The following is a 24,356-nucleotide window of genomic DNA, read 5'->3' as shown; positions in this document are numbered from 1 at the left end:
GAATTGCTTTATATGTTAATTTAAAGCTTAAGTTGTGCCTTTGATGTCTAACATCAGCTATCTTACCTGACTATATAGGCTTCAGTATAACTACTGTGTGTGTCTTGAACCTCATATCCAAGATGAAATTTGGTGCTGAAGTGCAAATGTCAGGGTATATTTCCCTGCTTGCACAGGGAAATAACTCTCTCACCTACCAGGAAAAATCCTAATCGACATGCAGCAAACTGAGGTAATACTAATATACCGACTCCTGCTCAGCGTCTCTCACTGAGTGCAACTCCAGCGTGGAACAAGGTTCAGCCCCTTTCAGGGAGATTGGTTCCAGCACTTGAGCTGTGTGATGAGGTGAGCCCTGGCTATATCTAGACAGTATCTCTCAGCTTCACGGAAAATTGTGAGCTGCTTCCTCACCAGACAGGTGATGTTCTGTGCCCCTAAAACCAGTCTGAGCAGCTGGGAATTGGACTGGCAAGACGTCTTCTCTTGGCCACTACCTGATCCACAAAGCACTGGAGTCACATGGCTTCGCCTGTGTGTGCTTGACCCACAGGAGGATAGACCTATGTGACTCATTCCAGCTGAGCCCTGCCAATGCCACTGAGGCACTCACAAAAAAGCCTGTTTCAGGGTTTGGCACAGTATCCCTCCACTGATGATTTGTGGTAGGTGAATTAAAGTAGATACTAAAAAAGTATAGTATTAAGCTAAGTAGATAATTGAAGCACAGTGTAGTCTTCTCAGTTGCTGTAGGCATCACCTTTACATAAAATATTTTCAGCTGTAACCCTTTTAAGCTTTAAACAAGCTTAATATTACTAACATAAAGATTTTAAACCAAAATGTTTATTCTAAGTGGCATGACTGAATATGTGCAGTGCATCTAAAATGAATAACAAATAGGCCACTGCTCTGTGGTCAGTTTAGTAAATGTAATAAAGCCAAATGTGACAATATACCTGACTGATATTCTAAAACATCACGCAATGATACAAAGGCAATGCACGTTTGCATATGCAATCATCGACTAATGCTCTGACGCCCAAAGGCTAATATTATATTCCGCCGGTGAGTTAAAGGTTAGTTAAATCAGAAACTAATCGCTGATGCCTTTTGTTTTAAAAATGCTCAGTGGTTTGCAGGGTCAGATTTATATATGTGCACACAGGATTGGTGATGAAATAGACAAACACGCACAAGGTGCTGTATGAAGTAACATTAACGTTTTTGACTCTGAGAATTACAGAGAAGGAAAAATAGGATGAAATTCAATAAGAAATAAAAGCAATACTGACAGACAATTACTAAAATGTAGCATCCATTTGTATGCTGCCTGGAGATGGGAGGGTTGGGTCTCTGTGGATTTGCAGTGCTTGTCATAGAGAAAACACACAAATTCACATAAATGAACATCAAAGGAAGCAGATGCATTTATATGTACAAAGATACTAACAAAGAGAATGACAGGAAACCAAAAATTATGCAGGACACAAAGGTTTGGTAACATAGGCTGCAAACACATGCAAATGAAAACAGAGCCACATCAAAATCAGTGTTTTTGTCTGCATTTGTATCTTCAAGGGCATCAAATGCAGTTATGTATAAAATGAAAGAACTAAAAAATGCTGTCACATTCCTAAATGTTTTTATATTACAATGTGATTTTTGCTTCCAATTAAAAGAATGACCTATTTATAAGCAATATAAGCCCATATGGAAAAGAAATAGTAAAAACATATATATATATATATATGATTTACTCATGAAAGTGGCCACTTTCTCATTACTTTCATATATTTTTTCAGTAAGTATCCAAAAACAGTTTCATTATATAATTTTTCAAGGGATCTTATATCTGTTTTCACTCTTGTATGCTTTTCATACAAGTTTCATACAAGACAGATACAAACTTTATAAGATTTATCTATATCTTTTCCATATGGGAGTTCTTACTTCTAAAAGCTTTTTAACCCTTTAAGACCTACCATAGAACCAAGTCCGCCAGAGCTTATATTATATTTTTACATGTTGTGGAGCCATTTTTGGGAGCATTTCAAGTTGCTATACATCAATACAACCATTATAGCCCAAATTTTAATAATATGTCTGCATTAAGTGCATAGAAATTACATAAGTTGCAAAAAAGTGCAATAAACTACAAAAAAATTGAAAATCGTTTTTGTTTTTTTACATATATTTCTAATTAGAGAAATTTAAGAGGCTTATCCCTCAAAACTGTAAATACAAAAAAGTTGCAGAAAATAGTTTCCCACCACAGGAAATTTATTTTGAGTGTCTTCATAGTTTTATTTTTGAAATACACCAATTTTTATATACTGCAGGAAAAACGAAAATAAATATTATAGTGCAAATTTGCAAAAAAGCAGCATATGCATCAAAATAAACTATTTCCAGCAGTGCAATATGAGTCCTAAGCATCCCAGAAACGACACAGAAAGTCATAAAGTCAAACATAACTTTTAAAAACACCAGTATAGGTTCATGAGGCCCTGATGGTAAAAAACTACATTTCCGCGAAAATGACGTCACTTCCGGTTTCGGGCAGGTCATGGCGGACATGCGATAGTTCGCGCTGACTTCTATTCCACCATAGGAAGTGTTATGAACAGCTGATCGGATCGGCAAAGCGTGTTTCTGGAATATTATATTTTTGTTGCTGCAAGTGCTTTTTATGCAGTTTTTGCAAAGCTATATGTGGAAGGAAACTGTGACCGAGGACAAGCTGATGGCATAAGATGTAAGTACAACTCCTCCGGTTTCATATGCAAAAAAAATTCTTGCTCTAGCTTACGTGGTTGCAGAGCTACCAGGATTTAAAAATAGTTACGCAAAACAGAGCGTGCCCGCTCCGACCGGCTTTAAAGGGTTAAAGGCATGCAGCTATTCGTTTGTCTGTTAAGTAATATGGTACCTTTATGTGAACATACACAAACATGTTGCCGATCAAACAAAGTAATTTCCAGCCAATTACAAGAGTCAAACAGAAATCAAAACTCATTTGGACTCACTGTTGCACAGAGCTGTTATTTGCCTGTCTGCTGTGCCATACTTTCCCGTTTCCTAGTATACACTGACAGCTGAGGTGTGTGCGAGTGTGTGTGTTTTACTGTTTTTGTTTTTCCACATCATTCTCATTAAACCCACTCAATGTTCCGCGTGAACAACTCGGGACAGCAGTTATTTAAGAATACCTGGACCTGACGTGGTGGCCACTGGAGCTTGGGACAGGATTGTTTTTATTTTCTTTTTTACCCTTGACATGATATTAATTTTAAGTGAATCTCATGATGCCCGTTTACTTGTTTCATATAGCACATCATCAACACATCGCTCACTGTCACCATGAAGGATTTCTCCTCTCCAACAGTATAAAACAGTCTAATAAAAGCTGTTGTGATGCATAGGTTGATTCACTGACTGGTGTAATAATCTACTCCCAGAACATTTGCTTTGCGTTCTTGAGCTGGGGACTCGTATAATTTCAATGGCTATTTGGAAAGTGTGTGTAGTCATCTCAAATTTGCAATTACGCGTTAGGTACGGTACCTATATTGCAACACATTTCTTCTGACTCCTTTCGAGTCAATGTGGATGCAATTTCAGGTGTGACAGTAGGAGACAGAAGATCCTTCCACCACGCAACTATATCCTCAGTTGAGGTCAGTAGTAGGGGTGGGTTTTTATAATCGATTTATCGATTAAAATCGATTCATTAAAATCCTGAATCGATTTTTTAATATAAATTTATTTTGCCCGAAATGCCAGAATCTCTGGTGAAATCTCACAAAATTCCAACAACCACCAAACAGCTAAGACAGTAAATGAGAGCAGGAACACGGATTCTGCACAAAGACTTAAACACACAGCGCAACCCGCGGATCAGAATCAATTAGATGTCGCCTTTCTCACAGTCGGGGCTGAAAGCCGACAGCTCGCTGATTCTAATCTGTCGGCGGGTCCGCGCTTTGTGTTCACGCCCTTTATGCGCCGATTCTAAAGCTGTTAGTTTGATGTCTCTGCAAACAATATTGACCAAACCAGCAGCAAAAGAAGATCCAAACTACGCTTCACATAAACATCGTCATGTATTCACTCTTACTTTTACTGTTTTGCTTCGACCACGATGCACAGCTCTCTCTGTACTTCAAGAACAGTTTCCCGTCTAAAAATCTGTTTTCTTCATTATTCGCTTGCTTGTTACGCACAAGTCTACAGCGCTGTCGGCCGACGTTTTTTTTTTTCCGTTTTATATACTTCCGAAAATAAAACCCAATTTCTGCCGTTCAACATTGAACAAATTTAAACTTTTTAAAATTATGCAAAATGCAAAACGCTTAGCCGTGTCTAATAAAACCGCTGTAACTTCAGAGGTAATGTTCATGTGTTGATTAATGGTTTTCTTTCGTTTTTGATGTACTGCAGAATATTTTTATACAATCCCAGGCCAGAAAAATCACCTTCATGTTTTTCTGTGTTTTATCTTCAGCTACTTTGACACAAAGGCATCTGCTGTGACACTCACACCTTTGATAAAGTCTTGCGTGTGTCAGCTTCCTTTTTATAGATACAAAAATATGTAAATGTACTGATCTGAATTATAATATTTCTGACTGTCAAAATTTCCCAGATTCAAATCGAATCGAATTAAATCGAATCGGGATTGAATCGATTCGGGACCTTGTGAATCGGAATTGAATCGATTCTAGAAATCAGTGACGATACCCAGCCCTAGTCAGTAGCATCCCACCCCGTTACATACAATGTGAGCAGAGTGCTGCTTCCCCTTCCTGAGTCGTCTGAATCATTTTGACTTGAACCAAAAGTCTTGATCCTTGGTCTCACCGAATATTATCCTTCAGCTACTACCAGAGCAGCAGAGTGGCCTGCTGGCACCTGTGACCTGCTGTCGCCTGAACCTTTGCTTTCCCCTCCTCTCCTTCCCCACTTTCCTGTCTAAGCTTCCCTGCGCCACTCTAAAATAAAAGCAAAAATGCTCTAAAAAGTAATCGTTAAAAAATGTGTTGCATTCAAGGTCAGAAAGGTTGATGTTACCTTTAAAGTTGTCTCCTTCTGCACTGTAGGAGCCATATGTGAGTTTTTCCTTTGTTGGAGTTGGTTTAATGCACACACTGTATTGGTGCACGGCTGGGGGGCATGACTCATGGGTGTGTATTACATAATAAATGTGGTTGCATTCACCTGATCACCACACCTGCTATTTGATGAGCGGAAAGGTAGAGTGAGCATGGGGTGAAACTTTCTGTTGACTGCAGCTTGATGCACAGTTTGATACACCGTTTGATGCTGTAGTTTGATTCTGCGCATGGATATCTCAGTTTGACATGATAATTCTTGTAACTCTTTGTGAGTTGCAGTCCTGTTTCTTTGTGCGGTCTGTGCATTTGTTTTGTATTAGATCCCATGTGCTGATGTGTGGTTTTGGACAGTATAATTGAACAAAAAGAAGTGCATTTCATGTGTTTATTGTTGCACGTCGTCAGTATCCCCATGTTTAGCCTGCCGCAGCCGTTGGTTTTGGAGGAGCCGCAATATCCAACTTCATGCTACTTTCAGCACTGCCGTTTGTTCTGTCCGTTTGTTCTTTGCAAATCTTTTCTTTTTTTGAACAAATAGAGCCAACAAAAACAACATTCTTGCAAAATGTAGAAGATAAGGTGGCAAGCAGCAATTGCCAGTGGATGACATAAACAAGGTGACATTTGAAGTGACTGTACTCATTCCGGATGTTATAGTACAATTCCTCTTTGTCTGCCTGATTAGCTGCAATATTTACTCAGACTCGCTGCCTTCACACTTTTACACTGGGGGCTTTTCAAATCCAGACCAGTTAGAAAAGGATTTCCAGAGACCAACAACATGTAAACCAGTCCAGAGGTGCACAAAGAGATGATCTCTAGGGGAAGATCACCCATAAAGATCAGGATATGCTTTTTTGCTTGTTATAGGCAAAGTTGATAAATGAAATAAAGGAAAGAAAGATATTTCAAATTTTGTAGTTTCAGGAAACAACTGTAAAAAGATCATGGAGTGGATCTGGTGCTTATTCATCATCATCATCATCATCATCACAATAATAATAATAATAAATATTATTCTACTTACAAAAAAAGACAAATTAAGAGCATCCACTTTTTTGTCATTTGCTTTTCTCCGTTTAAATTAAAATACAGAGACTGTATCAGCCTTTCAATTTCAAAAAACACACAAAAAAATCAATTCATAATTCATCCCAGTTTTACCACAGATATCAAAAGTAATACAGCTATTAAAGTAAAGTAGCTGGTTGCACAAATAACATTTGATGATTGTGCACAGCGGTTCACAGAATAATCTGTCCCCAAGTGATACACTAAAAGACTAAAGTCCCGTCTCCTTCAAGGGAATCTGCACAGAAAATTTTCCGTGCCTCCACCTGAGTGACAGATGTCACGTTTGTCCCCGTGTGCATATGTGGTGGTGGATTGATGTATTGATGCCTCATTGACATCGTTTATGGGAGCTCTCTGGCTGATTGGACGCAATCAGACACACAACACACACGCGCGCGCCCACACATGCCCACATCAGAATCTATGGGGGTTCTCTGGATGATTAGAGACAAAGACAACCTCGAATGATTGCTCCTTTCTTGATGATTACCCCCCTCAAACACCTTGTGCAGATGGAAACATACACAGGTACACACACACACTCACACACACACTATAGCTAAGGCATGTGTCAATCAAGCTGCAGTGTTTTGGCAGGTTGCAGTTTATGTCATGTGGAGTCTTTTGATTGTATTAAGTGTTGCAGAGAACCGTTCTTTATGTTAAATTATGAAGTTGTTGTGAATTATTGTTCAGTTCATCTTCTCTTTGGTTTTAAATGTTTGATTAATATACGTAGCCTTTAGTGTGTAAGAGTAATGAATTAAAAATTAGCTGCAGGCTTTAGGCTCCGTGCTGGACTCAACCAGCCAGCATGTCACAGGACATTAGCTACATGAACATGACATTTCATAGTTACATAACATCAACTCAGACACAGTGTTGCTGTGGTATGACTACTTTGCAAACACAAACACACACACCGAGTATTCCTGAGACAAATGCCTTGTGTTCGCTAGTAAAGAGTTGTCAGGTTATGAGGCACAATAAACACGTCAGGCTCACCAGATGGTCAAATAAAGCAGTTTTACAGCTGCTTTGTTAGTGAGTGTTGACGTGTTTACCTCTTTGGGTGTTGGTAGGTGTATATTTATCGGATGCTATTTCATAAACAAAGCCCAACTTTTCTTCAGGTGTCTGTAGTGCATGGAGGCGTGAAGATGAATGCTGTCTGACCTCCAGTTACTCAAAAGAAATATGGAAATATTGGAACATCTTCTTTAGTCCTTAAACACTTTTTTATGCACTGCTCTCTGGTTTAACTGCTGATTAATGACTAGGTTCAAATATTTTTTCTATTTATTTTCTAACAAATTAAAAATATGGCAAAAGTTTCCAATTAGATGCAAACTATTTTAGGAGGTTTCATGATAAACTACCTTTACTTAGATCAGGGGTGTCCAAACTTTTTTCACTGAGGGCCACATACATAAAAATATAGGAGGGGCTGGGCCACTTACTAGAAATTAGGTATATAACCTTAACTTTAGTGTATTAAAGTTAGAAAAATCACTTACAAGTGGTCGAATATATTATATTGTTGAATATAATTAAAGACAAAACTGCCTTCATCACAGCTTTCCATAAATGGATCTTTATTGATTTATTCAGAAAAAGTTTTGGTAGCTCATTCTCAGAACAGCAGATTTCTTCTTAGACAGAAGATTTACAGCACAGAGAAAAAACAATAAAGGGGAAAATGGGACGGGCACATTTCAAGTTTGTTATTTAAGTTATTAGGCTTAGCAACACACCTATTAACGTTCGTTTGAAACCGTTATCAACATTAGCAGACTGAACTGGATTTAATAACAAGAGTGCATATAATTTTAGTAAATTATTCTGGTGAGTATCAGCTGCGCTGGGTATGTAAATCGGGACATCCAGCCGCGGTGCTGATCGCCACTCGTGCCAACAATCCAGACAAATGTCACTTGATCAAGGAGCAAATCTGCACCATGTCTGAAATTTTCTGCATTCACTTTCTACCTTTCGCTTCTTTGGTTCTGCCATGTTTAGTAACTAACTTGGGCTAAATTTCTTCTGTGATTGTCCTTTTTGGTGGAGCAACTGCCTCGATCGACAGTAGCTCCCCCTGGTGTTAAAACTAAGAAGTGCAATACACTCAAGCAAAAGTTGAAGTGCGGGCCATATTCGATTCTATTTATAAAATTACTTGCGGGCCAATTAAAAATGGATCGCGGGCCGCCGGAGTTTGGACACCCCTGACTTAGATCTTTAGAATATGCACAGTGTGCACTGAGGCGAGGGCTGAATTGAAACGCATGCTTTGTGATCAGTGGCATGTCTAGAAAATTTTTGTTTGGGGGGGCAGGTAGGGGTACAGATTTGGAGAAGGGTGGCAGATGTAATTGGCAGATAATGTTAAAAAAATTCTACCAACCGTTAACCATAATTCAATAACTCTATAAACCTAATAAAAAAAATGTTGGCACATCCTAGACTTTTAGAGGAGAATCCACCACAAAAAACACCTTGTTTGGTGAAAGTCAGATATGGTGTTTGGTTTTCACCACTGTTCAAGCACCTCATGTCAACTGCCAAACTCAGTGGGGTGAAACAGGGGTGATTATGTGGGCTGGTTTTGCAGTCACAGCACCTGGGCACCTTGCAATCATTGGGTGGACCATGAAGTATTCAAGAGCAGCGGTCCCCAACCTTTTTTGCACCACGGACCGGTTTATGCCCGACAATATTTTCATGGACCGGCCTTTAAGATGTCGCGGATAAATACAACAAAATAAAACTAGTACCGGTACCGAAAAAAAGAAAATTTATTCATAACACACGTGAAAAGACCCAGGAAAACAGAGTAATTCACATAAAACCAGGACAAACAGATTCAGGGATAGCTTCTTTCCCAGAGCTATCACCGTAGTAAATAAGCACAAAACAATGAAACCTGCTTAACTATACTTGCCATTGTCACTATATTATGCTGCTATTCATACTATCACTATATTATGCTGCTATCCTGTATATATTGTACTTATTATTGTCTGAGTACTACGGTTGTTTTATTGTACTTTTTATATTTTACATTTATATTTATTTTGCATTTTGCACCAAGGGAGTGGCACTCCAATTTCGTTGTACTTTGTACAATGACAATAAAGGCTATTCTATTCTATTCTATTCTATTCTAAACGATAAAAACGATAACACAATAACGCTGAAAACCGATAAAAACCCTGAAAACTATACATTTCACACCTGAGCCTCAACTCTCGCGGCCCGGTACCAAACGGCTCACGGACCGGTCCGAGGCCCGGGGGTTGGGGACCGCTGTTCAAGACTCAATTGTGAGGCCATTGTGCTAAAGCGTGGCCAAAACTGGGTCATCTAGCAGGACAATGGCACCAGACACTACCAATTTACAACAGAATGCCTGAAAAAGAATTAAGGTGTAGCATTGAAATGCTGTGACACCACTTTAAGTGAGCTCGCAAACGAATGCTGTTAAAGCTTAGTGAACTAAAGCTGTGTTGTAAAGAAGCATGGGTCAAATTTCCTTCACAATACTGTGAGAGACTGTTAAATCACACAGGAAGGTATGTCAAGGTATTCCTCCTCTATTTTACAAGCTATTGAATCAGGGCACGTACTTGGCTTTTCATACAAAGCTTCTGCATTTTGGCTTAGTCTCACTTACGTAAATAATGACATAGTGTAATGTGTTTTGTTTCTCAACTGAGGTTGTATTTGCTTCAATTTAAGACCTGGTAATGACTGCATAATTTTATTGGGGAGGGGGTGAGGTGGAAATCAAAGGGGGGAGTGTATAAGAAAGAGAACAAGAAGGGAAGGAGACAAGAAGAAGAAGAGGGCGATAACTAGAGGTCAGTGTTAGCACTTTTTGCACACTGCAAAAAGTGGATAGAGGGATGAAGTACCAGTGATAAGAGCAGACGGAGTGATGAATAGCCACAGGATGTTGAGAGGGGAATAAACACATACAGTAGGGATATGATGACAGGGGGGGGAAAGTGTTAATAAATGACTTTAAGTCACTAACAAATGAGTCACGGGCAGCAATTAGATTAAATCTAACTGACTGAGTACATCAGCAGGAGCACAAACTGTCCCATTGATTTTGCGCTAATCAATGTCTCTGAAAGACATGGGATGAGAAAGAACAGCAGTGTTATGCTACTCTTACACAAAGCAAGCCCTTAATTCACCTAAAGTAATGCAATTGTAATTCATTTAAGTGATAAACGCTTCATTTTGGTTAATTTAGCTGCACTGACAGAACTGACAGGCTCCCATTAAGCAGCATCATTTTAATTAGAATTTGGTCTAATTTTAATTGTGCTGTTTTGGGTGAATGAGGGCTCATGCAGACAGCCTCACTGAGCATTGATAGTGGGAGAAATGGCATTGATTAAAGACAATGAATGATAAAATGTGGTGGAAATGATCTGTTCAGAAGACTTTGATTAAATATGAATACTAGAGCACACACCTGCAAAGCATATAAAGACCTTTACTGTCATTTGGATGGCTGGCACACAAATGACGCTCAACCACTGGAAATTCGCTCCAACTTTTCACCCATTAGCGATCTACATTAATAGCTGTTCTGTAATTAAGACAGCTGCTTCAAAACTTTTAATAATATGAATTGATCATGGAAATTGTTTTGCTGCTTAACCCATCAAGCAGCAACGCTCAGTGGAAGAGGAAAAAAATATCTCTTGATAAATCTAGGAGCAAAACATCTGAACAACTATGGATTTTAAACCAGACACAATGAAGATTTGATAAGTCCCCAAAACATAAAAATGTACCACGCAAGTTTACCTAAAATTTTAAGTAGTGAAAGAAAATCTCAGCCTACATAAAAACCTCTCACATGTAAATAAAAGCGGAGAATCACGGAGGACTCTTGGAGGACAAAGACATGACAGTAGTACTAGTGATGTGCTACTTAGATCAAACTACTTTCTCTATGTCCCATCCAAAGACTTCTAAAACTGGAATTCTGACATCTCATGCTGTGACATAATTGGCTTTAAGATTCTTGGTTATTGCATGTATACGCCAGATTAGAAACGGACTGGATATACAGATAACACAAAAGATAAAACGAGAGCCAACTGCTGAAACTGAAAACTGTAGCTATGATCATGACAGCAGTGTAGTCTAATATTGGGCAAAATTTCCCGTATTTACCTCGAGGCCTTTCTCGCATTAGCTCCACACTTAAAAGATGACTTTTACTTTTAAACATTGTGGAAATATGAAACTCAATGGTACAAAATTTAAATCTGACACTCCAGGAGGGGACTATACAAAACAAAACTGAACTGTGTGTGATTCTGTTTATCCTTTGTGCACTTATTAGTTTCCCTGCATCTCACCTGACTCATTCCACTTTCACATGAAACGTAGTTCCATACTGTATCACAGGAAATCTTATATTTTGGGACACAAACTAGATCAAACCTGGTTAATATAGATATTATTAATTCATTAGATGGCAAGGGCACAGCAGATCCTCTCATTTTACGCTGAAATTTATTCCATCTGGTGGATTTGGTGGTGGTCAGAGGGCCCGTTGGCGCCAGTGTCCGGCAGCCTCGCCTCTGTCAGTGTGCCCCAGGGCAGCTATGGCTACAATTAGGGGTGGGGAAAAAAATCGATACTGTGTAGCATCGTGATATTTTGTTTGCTAATAATGTATCGATACAGGGACGGCAGAAATCGATATTTTGTTACAAAAAAGGTTTTTGCGCTCCGACTTCAGAGCATGTTGATCCTTTTTCTGAGCAAGAATCCTGACATTCCTTCACTGTCCAAATGTGTTTAACTTTTTTATTGGCAGCAATAAACATGACAGTTTACTTATTTTAATTTAAGACATGTTTTATTTTAATTAAGTTTAAAACTTTTTTATTTAATGTAAAATTATATTTTGTTTTAATTTACTTTCAAATTCTTCAGTTGCTGAAGGGGCTGCATAGTTTTCATAAACTGCATAGTTCAGAATAGCTATAATTGTACCAGATGGTTGCGTTCAGTTAAGTTGGACTAGACTGTAATACAAACGTTCAGTTTGTCAACAATAAAACTGAAATGAGAGAAAGACTGAGTGTGAGACTTTGATATTAGATAAAATGAATATTGATAAAGTTTACCTTTATGTACAGAATCTGAATATCGCAAAATATTTTAAAAAATTGCAATAATATCGTATCGTGCGTTAAGTATTGTGATAATATCGTATCGTGGGATGTATGGTGATTCCCACCTCTAGCTACAATGTAGCTGCCATCTCCAGTGTGTGAATGGGTGGATGAATGTAGTGTAAAGAGCTTTCCATAGGGACTAAGTAAAGCACTATACAAATACAGGCCATTTACAACCCTTGATAAGGAAATTGAAAAGTTTAAATGTTGAGGAAATGGTTCATTACACACACATAACAATCTGCATTTATTTTTGTAAGATAAATGTAAATACGTAGATTAAAAAATCCTAATGTCAAAAAAATTGTGTTCTGTAGTTTTATTTCTTTCATTTATCCTTGCTTCTCTGCAATGCTCAGAAACAACCAGCTAAAAGAAATTAAAATTGCTATCTGGATTACAATTGATGCTTTTAGCATTACACATTAAATTTTACTCTTTGCCAGTATCAACAAGCTATCGATTCACGTTTCTAGGTGTTTAATTTCTCCATTGCTATAGAGATTTTCAAACCCTCTGTAAGTCTCCTTTCCACCTGCGCTGTTTAATTCAGTCTGCTGTTATTTTCTTCATTTTCCAAATAACACAACATAGCAGGTTTTCTGTCACTTTATTTGATACTCTCTTGATCTTTTCCCCTTTTTCCTCACTCAACCTCTTCATTTTCCCACATCTCGTCAGAAAAAAAAGCATGCACGTATCTCGCTGGAACCTTTGACATTTTTATCAGGCGTGTATTAATGCGTATGCGTTTATGATTCAGCCTTGTACCTACAGGCACTGTTGATGGGTATATATGTGACAGAGATCTAGATATAGCACCGTGGAAAAAGGCAACACTTTTCTACTTTGTTCCATTATTGCAGAAACACATATGGCCATTTAATAATACATTGCAGTTACTGCCAACTCTCTCATTCTTCTAGAGCGAAGTAACAAATGACAAAACAGGGATGAAAGGGTCGACTAAGGAAGAAGTTCCACTCAGAGAAAACTGCTGACACTCCAGATTGGCATATGAAACAAAAGTGGGCATTTTGCTGTCCTTTTTGTGTCCTTTTTTAAAAGGATTTTTTTAAACCCTCCATATAGCAACAACCCACTTTCTTTAAAATGTATAACCAAATGGGTATGAAGTTACAGGGGGACTGAAGAGGTGGGGGAAATCCTAAGATATGGCCCAGCACTAGAGCAGGGAAAAACAATTCGGCTAAAAATACCGAAATGTCTTTGTACACTGAGCTCCGGTAAACGTGTTCCTTACGAAGAGTCGTGTAATCGCTTAACATTTCGTGGTGCTTCATCTGCTGGGTTTACTGCTCTTTGCATATATTGCACAACTTCATTGTGCAATATATGCTTCAGCTAACATTTATGTTTATGTTGTTGTTTACTCTTAGTCATTAGGGGTGGGGGAAAAAATCGATACTGTGTAGTATCGTGATATTTTGTTTGCTAATAATGTATCAATACAGGGACAGCAGAAATCGATATTTTGTTACAAAAAAAGTTTTTGTGGACTGGAACATGCTCCGACTTCAGAGCATGTTGATCAGCTCCTTTTTCTGAGCAAGAATCCTGACATTCCTTCACTGTCCAAATGTGTTTAACTTTTTTTATGGCAGCAATAAACATGACAGTTTACTTATTTTAATTTAAGACATGTTTTATTTTAATTAAGTTTAAAACTTTTTTATTTAATGTAAAATTATATTTTGTTTTAATTTACTTTCAAATTCTTTAGTTGCTGAAGGGGCTGCATAGTTTTCATATTGCATAGTTCAGAATAGCTATAATTGTACCAGATGGTTGATTCAGTTAAGTTGGACTAGACTGTAATACAAACCGTTCAGTTTGTCAACAATAAAACTGAAATGAGAGAAAGACTGAGTGTGAGACTTTGATATTAGATAAAATGAATATTGATAAAGTTTACCTTTATGTACAGAATCTGAATATCGCAAAATATTTTTTAAAAAATTGCAATAATATCATATCGTGGGATGTATGGTGATTCCCACCTCTATTAGTCATAGTAAAAGTGGAGTTTGGAAAATGTTACTAAAAGAGTGGGTTTGAAAACTAAAAAGCAAACAAAAAACAAACTGAAAGGTTGAGGAGCTCAGTCTTAGTCTTGGAAATGTCTAATAGAGTGAAGTATGACTTAATAGCTTGAAGCACAGTGCAACCATCTAAACTCCAAAACTATCAAATTCCCTTTACCGTTCATATTTAAGGGAAGTTTTTATAAAATTAATAATTGCTATATTTTCTTGCTTCTCAGAACTCGGATTGTGCACTCTGTGATCTCACTGTAGATGCCAGATTTGTGTAGACATCAGGGGTTTTCCATTAGGGTGTCACCTCTGCTTGCCTTTCTGTAAAAGTCACCACACACCGCTGGTAGAAACAAAACTGTCTTTCAAACAGACAGTGGCTGTTTTTGTGGATTGTCATCGCAACCCAGCCCAGGGGTGATGCATCAGGTAAGCAGTGGGGCTGGTTTAATGCTCACTGTTTTGGGGTTGTTTACTGTGAATCTGTACCCAAGGGAGTTTTGTCATAAAGGAGTTCTATTGTAACATCCTGAGCGGTCTGACATAGAACATTTATCTGAAATGATGATAGCCGTCACAAACAGCACATTGAAAACAGAGTTTTTTGGCCACACCAGGGCTCAGCAACCTTTCACATCCAAAGATCCATTTGGAGCCGGTTTCCACGCAAAAGAAAACACTGGGAGCAGCAAATACTTTTTGACATCTAAAATGAAGATAACACTGTATATATTGTTTTTTACCTTTATGCTTTGTGTGAACAACTAAGGTGTGTTGCTTATGAAATCTTTGAAGTGCTAATGAGAAAATTACATTTTATTTATGCACATTTTGAACTCTTAAAGAAATATAACAAAAGGAAAGACACCCAGCTGAACTAAAATGATCCAGCAAACAAAAATTGTTGTGAGCCGCCCCCCTTATATCGCCTTTGGGCTTTTAGAGCCTTGACCTGACTTTTAAAAAATAATTGGAAAAAAAGCACTATGCTGCTAAAAGATGAAAAATAGATATTTGCAAAATTCTGCCTAAATATGTATTTTACCTGGTTAATGTGTGTGGCGGGGCGTGGTCTGCAGCGCCGCTGCAGGGGAGGCACCAAGCGGCACTCGCAATCACGCCTCGCCGCCTTAACGTCTGTGCTATCTATGCTGTTGTTGGTATGTGTCGGGCTGTGAGCTGAAAAGCTACAGCCGGCTGTGTGCGTACAGCAACCGTGTGTGAAAAGTGGTCAATAAAGAGACGTCACGGTCTGGCTGGCAGACCGTGGGGATGTGGGGAAAGGAGGACCCAGTCGCAGTCTGTTTATTTACATTGAATGAAACAATAACAGTAAACCCCCGTGCTCTCCCGTGTCGTGTCTTCTCAAAAAGTCCGTGCTCCGTGTTCTCCACTCTCATGTGTCCACACACACCGTGCCTGCTGCCCTCCGATGTTCCACGCTCCTCCTGAGGGGAAAATAACAGAGGCAGCCGTCAAGACACTGTATTCCAGTAGGCATACACTCACAGACTTTAACTGAGCTAAGACGTGAAGTCTCACGCAATGATCCCGTGTCAGAGGGAGCTCCATCGGTCTCCTAAATAGCTCCCCCGACGAGCCTGGTCAGCAGCAGGTGTGTGTGGGGCTTCAGGCGTGGCCAATCCTCTAGCAGGACCACGCACACGGGGCCTGCAGGCGCTAGGCATCCACACACACATATATACGCACATATACCTACAGACGCCTACACATACAATAAGTGGAACACCGGAACAGAAGCATAGACTCACAAATACATATCACGATAACAAGTCCATAACTTCGGGGCGTTGGGAAGCGCATCTGTAACCAGAAGGTCTCTGGTTCGATCCCCGGGCTTTCTGTCCTGGTCGTTGTGTCCTTGGGCAAGACACTTTATCCTACTGCCTACTGGTGTTGGCCAGAGGGGCCGATGGCGCGATATGGCAGCCTCGCTTCTGTCAGTCTCCCCCAGGGCAGCTGTGGCTACAACCGTAGCTGTCTCCACCAGTGTGTGAATGCAAGAGTGAATGAATAGTGGCATTGTAAAGCGCTTTGGGTGCCTTGAAAAGTGCTATATAAATCCATTATTATTATAACTGCTCAGGGATCCTGGGTCGCTGACAAGAGAAGCTGTAAAGCATGTTCATGGAAACAGCGTCGGGTCTGCTGTGGTATGTTTACAGTGGGACTTCTGCTCCTGAACCTCTGCGCACAGCGTCTGCAAATCAGGGCTGTACGGAGTCACTTTCATCTTTACACAGGACTGTAAGCTGTCATCTATGAGGCGTGAGCGGTGTTTGTTTTTAACATAATTCACGGAGGAGAACAGCTGCTGACATAATGTGGATCCGAAGGGCCATAATTGGTCTATCTGGGGTTGAAAGTCTCGATAAATTGCACGGCGTTTCGGCGGGTACACCGGCTTCCACGAGTGTGACGCTTATTTTGAGCGATGAAAAAATAATAGAATATAATTGTATTTTTATATTTCAATATCACAATAATCTTCCAATTTAGAACTACAAGTTAAAAAAACTAACATAAATAAATTACACTTCAGCTAAATACTTCTAATTTATTTTCCCAAACCACGCGGAGCCACACTATAAGGACTAAAGAGCCGCATGCAGTTGCCGACCCCTGGGCCACACCAAAACAGCTTTTGCTCCCCACCTTCCACTCACCAGATTGGGCTCCCTGTCAGTTTATCGACATCAACAAAATGAAAACATGCCAACTTGCAGCTCGGCCACACTGGAAAAGAGCCAGTGGACATTGCAGAGGCATGAGTGGCACAGTAGGATGTTCACTCAGCAATCCAAAAGTAGCAAACCCACTGGAAGAGATCTGGAGGTACACTGGTGGATGCACTTGAAGGAAAGATGAGCCAAATTTAAATAAAGTATTTTTTTCCAGCAAATTTCAGGTGTTGACAGTCAGTTGGGTTATATAGCTTGGCAATACAGAGATTCATGAATTTAATTTCAGTTCAGCTAATGTAATGACTCGGTGATGCACACTTGCGGGTAACGTCACAAAGGCAAACACCACATTAATGCCCAGCAGATTGCTTTCACAGCTATAAGAGTGGACAGGCGTCTTTCTTAATCCCCCAGTGGTCCACAGATGAGACAATGGGTAAGTGGTGGAGAAAAAAGAGAGGGGCCACACATTCATATTTCATCAGGGAGACACTTAGCTACAACTGGTAAGTACTAAAAAGAAGGGCACAAAAAGAGAAAGGACATGCATTTATATTTCATCACATAGAAATACACATAGTTAAAAAAAAATCTGAAAAACAGTGGTGGAAAGGGACAGCCGCTGACTGATAACTCTTGGGAACATCAATAAATAGGCATGAGGGACATTTTCAGAGGAGGAGAAGTGACAGTGCGAGGCATGCATCCATATTTCATCACAGAGAGGCGACTGAAATGGCTCCAAACAGGTGGGTATCAATATAGACACATCAGGACCACTTACGGCAGAGAGAGAGAGAGAGAAGCAGAGAGTGCTTTAGGGAGGCAGAAGCACATCTAAAAGCCGATAACTGCCTCTATGAATATAGACACATCCACAGTGACATTTATAGACAGCCATTAGTATTTAGGTTGTTACTTAGTTGGAGGTTTAAGACATACGTTTACTCAACTTGTTGTGCTTTGTGGAACTTTAGATGTACATTGACCATCGACACTGAGTGGAAAAAAGGATTTGAAGGAAACCAACTCAACAACAAACTAAAGGCTAATTAGACTATTTTGTTAAAAAACTTTTTTGTAATTTTGCAGGTCAGAATTTTTGCGAATTTTTACCAGTGATAATTAAATTGATGTAAAAGGCTTATTTTAAGTCATTTTAATTTTATTATTTGTTTTTATTCATTTTTATTATTTTTTTAATTAAGACTTTAGCGCACAAAATTGCACAGTTACGTGACATGTAAAGGCCCCATTTCAAAACTTAATAAGTTGGTATTCTATTCAATTCAATTCAATTTTATTTATATAGCGCCAAATCACAACAAAAGTCGCCTCAAGGCAGTGTTGCCAACTCCACAGTAAGGAAAATCGCTATTGGCTGTCCTAAAGGTCGCTAGAAGTCGCTAAATGATGTCATCACCTAATTTGCATAATTGGTCATGCTAATGTAATTGTAACCTACGTTGTTGGAGAGATAAATAACATCGTGGAAGAGACATAAAGTGAGTAAAAAACGTCCTAAATGCATTTAGATTTTATTTAGAACTACAAATTAAATTTCGTTTAGCAATTATTGTTTTTTAATGTCACAATTCCAACCCTGCTCCTTTACCCGGGCTTGGACCGGCAAAAGTGACCCGAAATAGGCACTCTGGTGGAGTTACTTTGTGTGTGTGTGTTTATAAGTAGTTTTAAACCTTGTGATCCACAAAACAGCATAAGAGTAAAAGAGTAAAAGAAGAACTGACTGCGTTACAGCACCCGCTGCTTGTTGAGAGTAAAAACGATATGCGCTTTCACGTCTTTTTTTTAGCGACTTTTTTTCTAAAAAAAAGTCGGGGTCTGAAAACTCGCTAAATATAGCTGGCAAAGTTGGCAACACTGCCTCAAGGCGCTTCATAGATACAGAGAAAAACCCAACAATCATATGACGCCCTATGAGCAAGCACTTTGGCGACAGTGGGAAGGAAAAACTCCCTTTTAACAGGAAGAAACCTCCGGCAGAACCAGGCTCAGGGAGGGGCGGGGCCATCTGCTGCAACCGGTTGGGGTGAGAGAAGGAAGACAGGATAAAGACATGCTGTGGAAGAGAGACAGAGGTTAATAACAGATATGATTCAACACAGAGAGGTCTATTAATACATAGTGAGTGAGAAAGGTGACTGGAAAGGAAAAACTCAATGCATCATGGGAATCCCCGGCAGCCTACGTCTATTGCAGCATAACTAAGGGAAGATTCAGGGTCACCTGCTCCAGCCCTAACTATATGCTTTAGCAAAAAGGAAAGTTTTAAGCCTAATCTTAAAAGTAGAGATAGTGTCTGTCTCCCGAATTCATTCTCATTCCAAAGTGTTCATAAGCTTGATGTTGTACTGTAGCTACAAGGCCAATGCATTTTATTTGATTTCTTAAAGCATGCCATTTCCAGAATAACACATTAAAGGGTTGCTGTGGGGAGCTGGGGCATATAAAAAAAGAAACAGTTAAGTTTGCATTATGCACCTGTCGATAAGTTGGTTTCTGTCAGGGGCTGGGTTTGTGTGTGTGTGTGTGTTTAAGTCCTCTGTCTTCCTTTGTTCAGTGTCAGGTTGTCTGTTTTCCCTCCCACCATGTCACGTCTAGTTCCTCGTTCTTCATGATTCAGCTCAGGTCGTGTTCATGTTCACGTACCTGGTCTGAATCATGTTCCTGTCAGTTATCACAGTCATAGTTATCATTGTTTAGTTTTCCCAGTGCAGGTTTTAGTTTGTTTTGCCCTTTGCTTTATTTTTCTTCTCATGTTATCAGCCACAATAAAAGGCTGCAGTTCCTCTCTCTGTCTGCTTTTGGGTTTCTTTCCTTTAACACACCAGCCGGTCAGCCGTGACAGGTTTCTATGACTTGCTTTTACTAAGGTTACTATGAATACCATTAATTTGACGAGAAGATCATTCAGAAGAAAAACGAACAAAATGGTCAAATTCTGACATTTTTTTTTATAGGACATTTGATAGATTTGCATTTTTAACATGTTATAGTAGTTTCTCCCACACAAGTACCAGCCAGCTCTGTAAAATCCAGTAATTTTTTTTTTTTTTTAGTGATACAGATTACAAAACATACAGAAGAATGAAAGTACAAATGAACATCCGGTCTTTCTATCTCTCTCTCCTTCTCTCTTTTTTAATAAAAAATCCGCACACAAACAAGCCCCAATCCCCTGGAATTTGAGATTGCCTTTGCCACTTCAGTGCATTGTGGGTACAGGATTGAGTAATGGTTGTGTCACATGTATACCATGCTGAATCTCTCTCCACTAATGTAATGGTTCAGCACTTGTGTGTGTGTGTGTGTGTGTGTCTTTGTTTGTGTGTTCAGCAGCTCTCCTCATTGTCCACATGTAATCTTTCTTATTGTGCATGAGTCTGTGTGCATGTCAGTATTTGTTTGTTTCCGTGTGTGTGTGTGTGTGTGTGTGCGCGCATCACTGAGGGGAAATGAGGGCTCCTTATTTGGCCTGACAGGGCAATGAGCCGCTGAGACGAGATGAGCCTTATTTATCGGGCTGTGGGCCGGTGTGTGTGCACGCTTGTGTGTGTCTCTGTGTTTGCGTCCTTCCGTGTCCCTCAGACTAAAATGATCACAGTGGTGCAGTAGTGCACTCTCATCACTGTGTGTGCTGACAACATAATTGGTTGGCCTGGCATTTCAATTCAACACCACTAGACTGCTGTGGGCTACTCCATTCTCTGCTCTGTTAGCCACCGCTGCTAATAATCCAAGAAAGACGGAGGCCATGGCAGTATCCTCCCCTTCCAGTCTAGACACACCGTTGAAGCTGATTTAACATGAAGGATGTGAAATTTACATCATTTACAGATCAAAACTTTCCTTTTTTAAGATTTTTTTTATTCATTTTTTGCTTGTTTGTGCCTACTTGTTGTTTTTCAGTTTTCAAACCATATAATTTCATAACAGTACAATCAATAAAGTTTGTAAAAGAAAATTCTTACAATTGTCCTCATTGACAAAGCAACAGTAGTGGTTGTTTATTGAAATGCTGCCAATCTAAGACCCTAAAGGTGGTTTTCCTGCCAAGCTATCTCATCTTTAAGTAAATAATGGTAGACTCGGTAAACTAGTAACAGAACCAGTAATTCAGGGGAAAACAGACACTAAAACTGGCTGTAGCAATAAACTCTGTGTTCAAGTATACACTTTTACTGTCTGTCTGTTTAGGAGTAAGTGGTTCCTAGTTGTTTGGCTAGCTGCACTGACATGGGAAAATCCACCTGTTACTGTAGCTCTAATGTTTGAGTCAGGTGACAGGTGATTTCTTTCCTCCTCTGGCCGAGTATACTGAGCGGCACAGTCAGCTGATGTGATCAGCGCTGTTTAATGCAATAAAATAAGCACATCCAGATATTTTGCACTGTTTTTCCCCCGAACATCATCTCACTGACCGGATTACTTCATTTTAGAAGTGAGGAAAGGAAGTGAAGGAGACTGTAATTTGGAGGCTTTTTCTTTCCCAGCAAACATGCTGATGGATGTTAGGATTTTCCATCGTGTTTTGGTAAGAACCATAGTTATGTTTGTGGTGTGATGCACGTGTAGTAAGCTGTGATGTTGCAAACTGTCTGGTTGTGTTTAGGTTTTATTGCATTGAGAACACATTGTGAACATTTGCTGTGCCAGCTGATTGTGTGCCTGCTTGCACTTGAGGAAAAGCTCACCAGGTAAAGTGTGTTGGTCTGGTGATTCAAACAAACTCTTCTCCACACAGTCATCATTCATAAAGTTTTTATAAATCTGAACATTGTGGCTAACAGTTGGACTTCCCTGTGTCAGTGCAGCTAGCCAAACAACTATCAGCATTTCACTGCTAAAGAGAAAGTGGACATTATATCCTCGATTTTTAACATAAAACACAAGTTACTTTTAATTTAAGATCAAAAATTGCTCTTTCAAACTTTATTGGCCTGATTAACATTTTGCTCATTTTGTACACCACTGCTCTCTCTTCTCCCTCATCTCCACCTCATCCTCTTCATCTCAGGCCTAATTTCCTGAACTAAAGTCCGAGCTCTAACACATGAAAATGTGTCTGTTTTTCCCAGTATTGCCACAATTACCTATTGTCAGCAGATTAGACACGCATTACTCCCATCTATGCACAGCAGACAATGACGTGACAACAGCTGGTTATAAGCTAACGTTAGGTTTGAGTGTCCTAAAATCAGACTTTCCCTCTGAGAAACAGTTTGATTATATCAACTCACCAGGTGAGTTTATTCTCTTAGTGTCCAAGTCCAACAATGTTAGATGGACTTTCACTGACACCAACTAACGGTAGCAAACAGCAGCAAAAAACATAAGTTTTTATTTTTTTATTTTGCATGTAGTCGGTCTGTCAATTTCCTGTAATCTTACGCTTGTAGAGTCTGAATACACATCAGCTCTGGAACCACACAAAAACAAGCTAAAAGTTCTGCTGACCTGCTGTAACACACAGGCATGCATTTGCTATTTCAGCATTCTTGTCCACATACTCATTCACCACACAAACTCCATCATTTCTTGACCAGAATGGACCAGAAAAACGATGTGTCTGAAGTGTAAGACTACAAAGAAATACACAATGTTTTGATGGGTTTACACACAAAGTAAAGCTGTTTCCACTTTGTATGAAGCTGCTTTTTCTCACATAAAACATAAAACAGGAGTGTACCTTTGACACGTTGTTGCTACTAGAGCTATTCCATTGGACTGGGTAAGGGTGCTGCTTGATCTATTTTCACATCAGCAAAAGTTGTAAAGTCAGACATCACTTCGTGGACGATCACTTCATTGTTTCTTGAAGTGCTCTTTGCCTGGCCCCACACCCAGCACCAGTTTGCCTTGGAATAACCTACCGGCGGCCAAACCCTGGCAACATAGTCCCTGGCATCACTGGGACACAAAAGCTTCTCCACCATGGTGAGGTGGAAATTCACTGACCTATTTGTTGTGTTGTCTTATTTATTGACTTGTCAACACAGTAATCTGACACCACTGGGGTTCCCACTGTTTTACTTCAGTCGTCTATATCCTGAGTTAGAAGCCGGCTTGAACATTTACTCTGCTGTAAAACATTGTGAAAGGAGTCTGTTATGAGTCAACAAGTCCGTAAAGCTGGCAAACTGTGTCATCTAACCAGTCACAATAATACTGCAGTGAGGTGTTAAGTAGATTCTACACTTTTTCAAATGATAAGCGCTGCTGTTATTGCTGCTGTTAGCTGCAGCTGGCCCGTGTTAGCCTCTGTTACCTGTTGTTAGCTGGGATCAGTAAAACTGTCTTTGAAGTGAATCTAACATTATTGAACTGACACTTAGTGAATGAACTCTGATATAATGTGAGAATATAATCTCACTCTTTAGAGGGGAAAGTGTGATTTTTATTTTATTGTATTTTTTTATGACATTTGAGAGTAACATTAGCTGGACCAATGTTAGTTATAACCAGCTGTTGTTGTTTAGCCAACTGTTTTCATCTGACTGGAGATGGGAAGGTCACATGTCTAATCTGTTAACAATAAGTCATTGTGACAATATCCACATAAATAAGCCTGTTTATGCATATTTTTGTGTGTTAGAGCCATGACTTCAGTTGAGGAGATAAGGCTTGAAGTGAGAAGGAAGACGATGTGTCTGTCCTTTTGTGTTTTTTCTTCTTTGATTTAGGCCGTTTCTGGCAATAAAACATCTTGAGTCTGAAGATGCAGACACAAATTTAGATATCTCTTCACTGCCTTCAACTTTTCCTCCTCCTGTGGCTGTCAGCCATATATGAAAAATGGGGTTAGCCAAAAGGGAAGACGGCCAGTATTCAGATATGATGGGACAACCCACCCCCATCGCTATTTTTTAATTGATTAATTACCATTGCTACTTATCTGGGGGGCAGTTGATGATAATCACTTGCTATTTAAAGATTACTGGGAAAACTATATCCCTGTAACTACAGTCTGACTTTAATTGAAAACAAGTTTTTAATGCACAATTACAAAAGGGGGGGAAAAGCAAAAAAAGACCCATAATCCTTATGAAACTGATCAAGTTGAAAATAGAGTGAAAGAATTGACAGCAATGAATAGAGACCGATCGATGGAGGAGAAAAGAAGTTGAAGTTGAGAGAGAAGCCAAATTATGAGAAGCAGAAGGGGAG

General features: G+C 39.4%; 1 long non-coding RNA gene across 1 annotated transcript in view; it reads left to right on the top strand.

The window, feature by feature from the left end:
- Positions 1-2,209: 2,209 nt before the first annotated feature.
- Positions 2,210-24,356, top strand: part of LOC146505748 (uncharacterized) — an 80,497-nt gene continuing 58,350 nt past the window's right edge. Inside the window, exon 1 of the long non-coding RNA XR_014877593.1 lies at positions 2,210-2,758. This is a non-coding gene — a long non-coding RNA (uncharacterized LOC146505748). The remainder of the gene's footprint in view (positions 2,759-24,356) is intronic.

The sequence above is a fragment of the Neolamprologus multifasciatus genome, chromosome 13, assembly GCF_963576455.1.
Source record: "Neolamprologus multifasciatus chromosome 13, fNeoMul1.2, whole genome shotgun sequence".
Classification (NCBI taxonomy): Eukaryota; Metazoa; Chordata; class Actinopteri; order Cichliformes; family Cichlidae; genus Neolamprologus; species Neolamprologus multifasciatus.
Note: the sequence above shows the minus strand (reverse complement) of the source record. Positions and strands in the feature narration are given on the sequence as shown.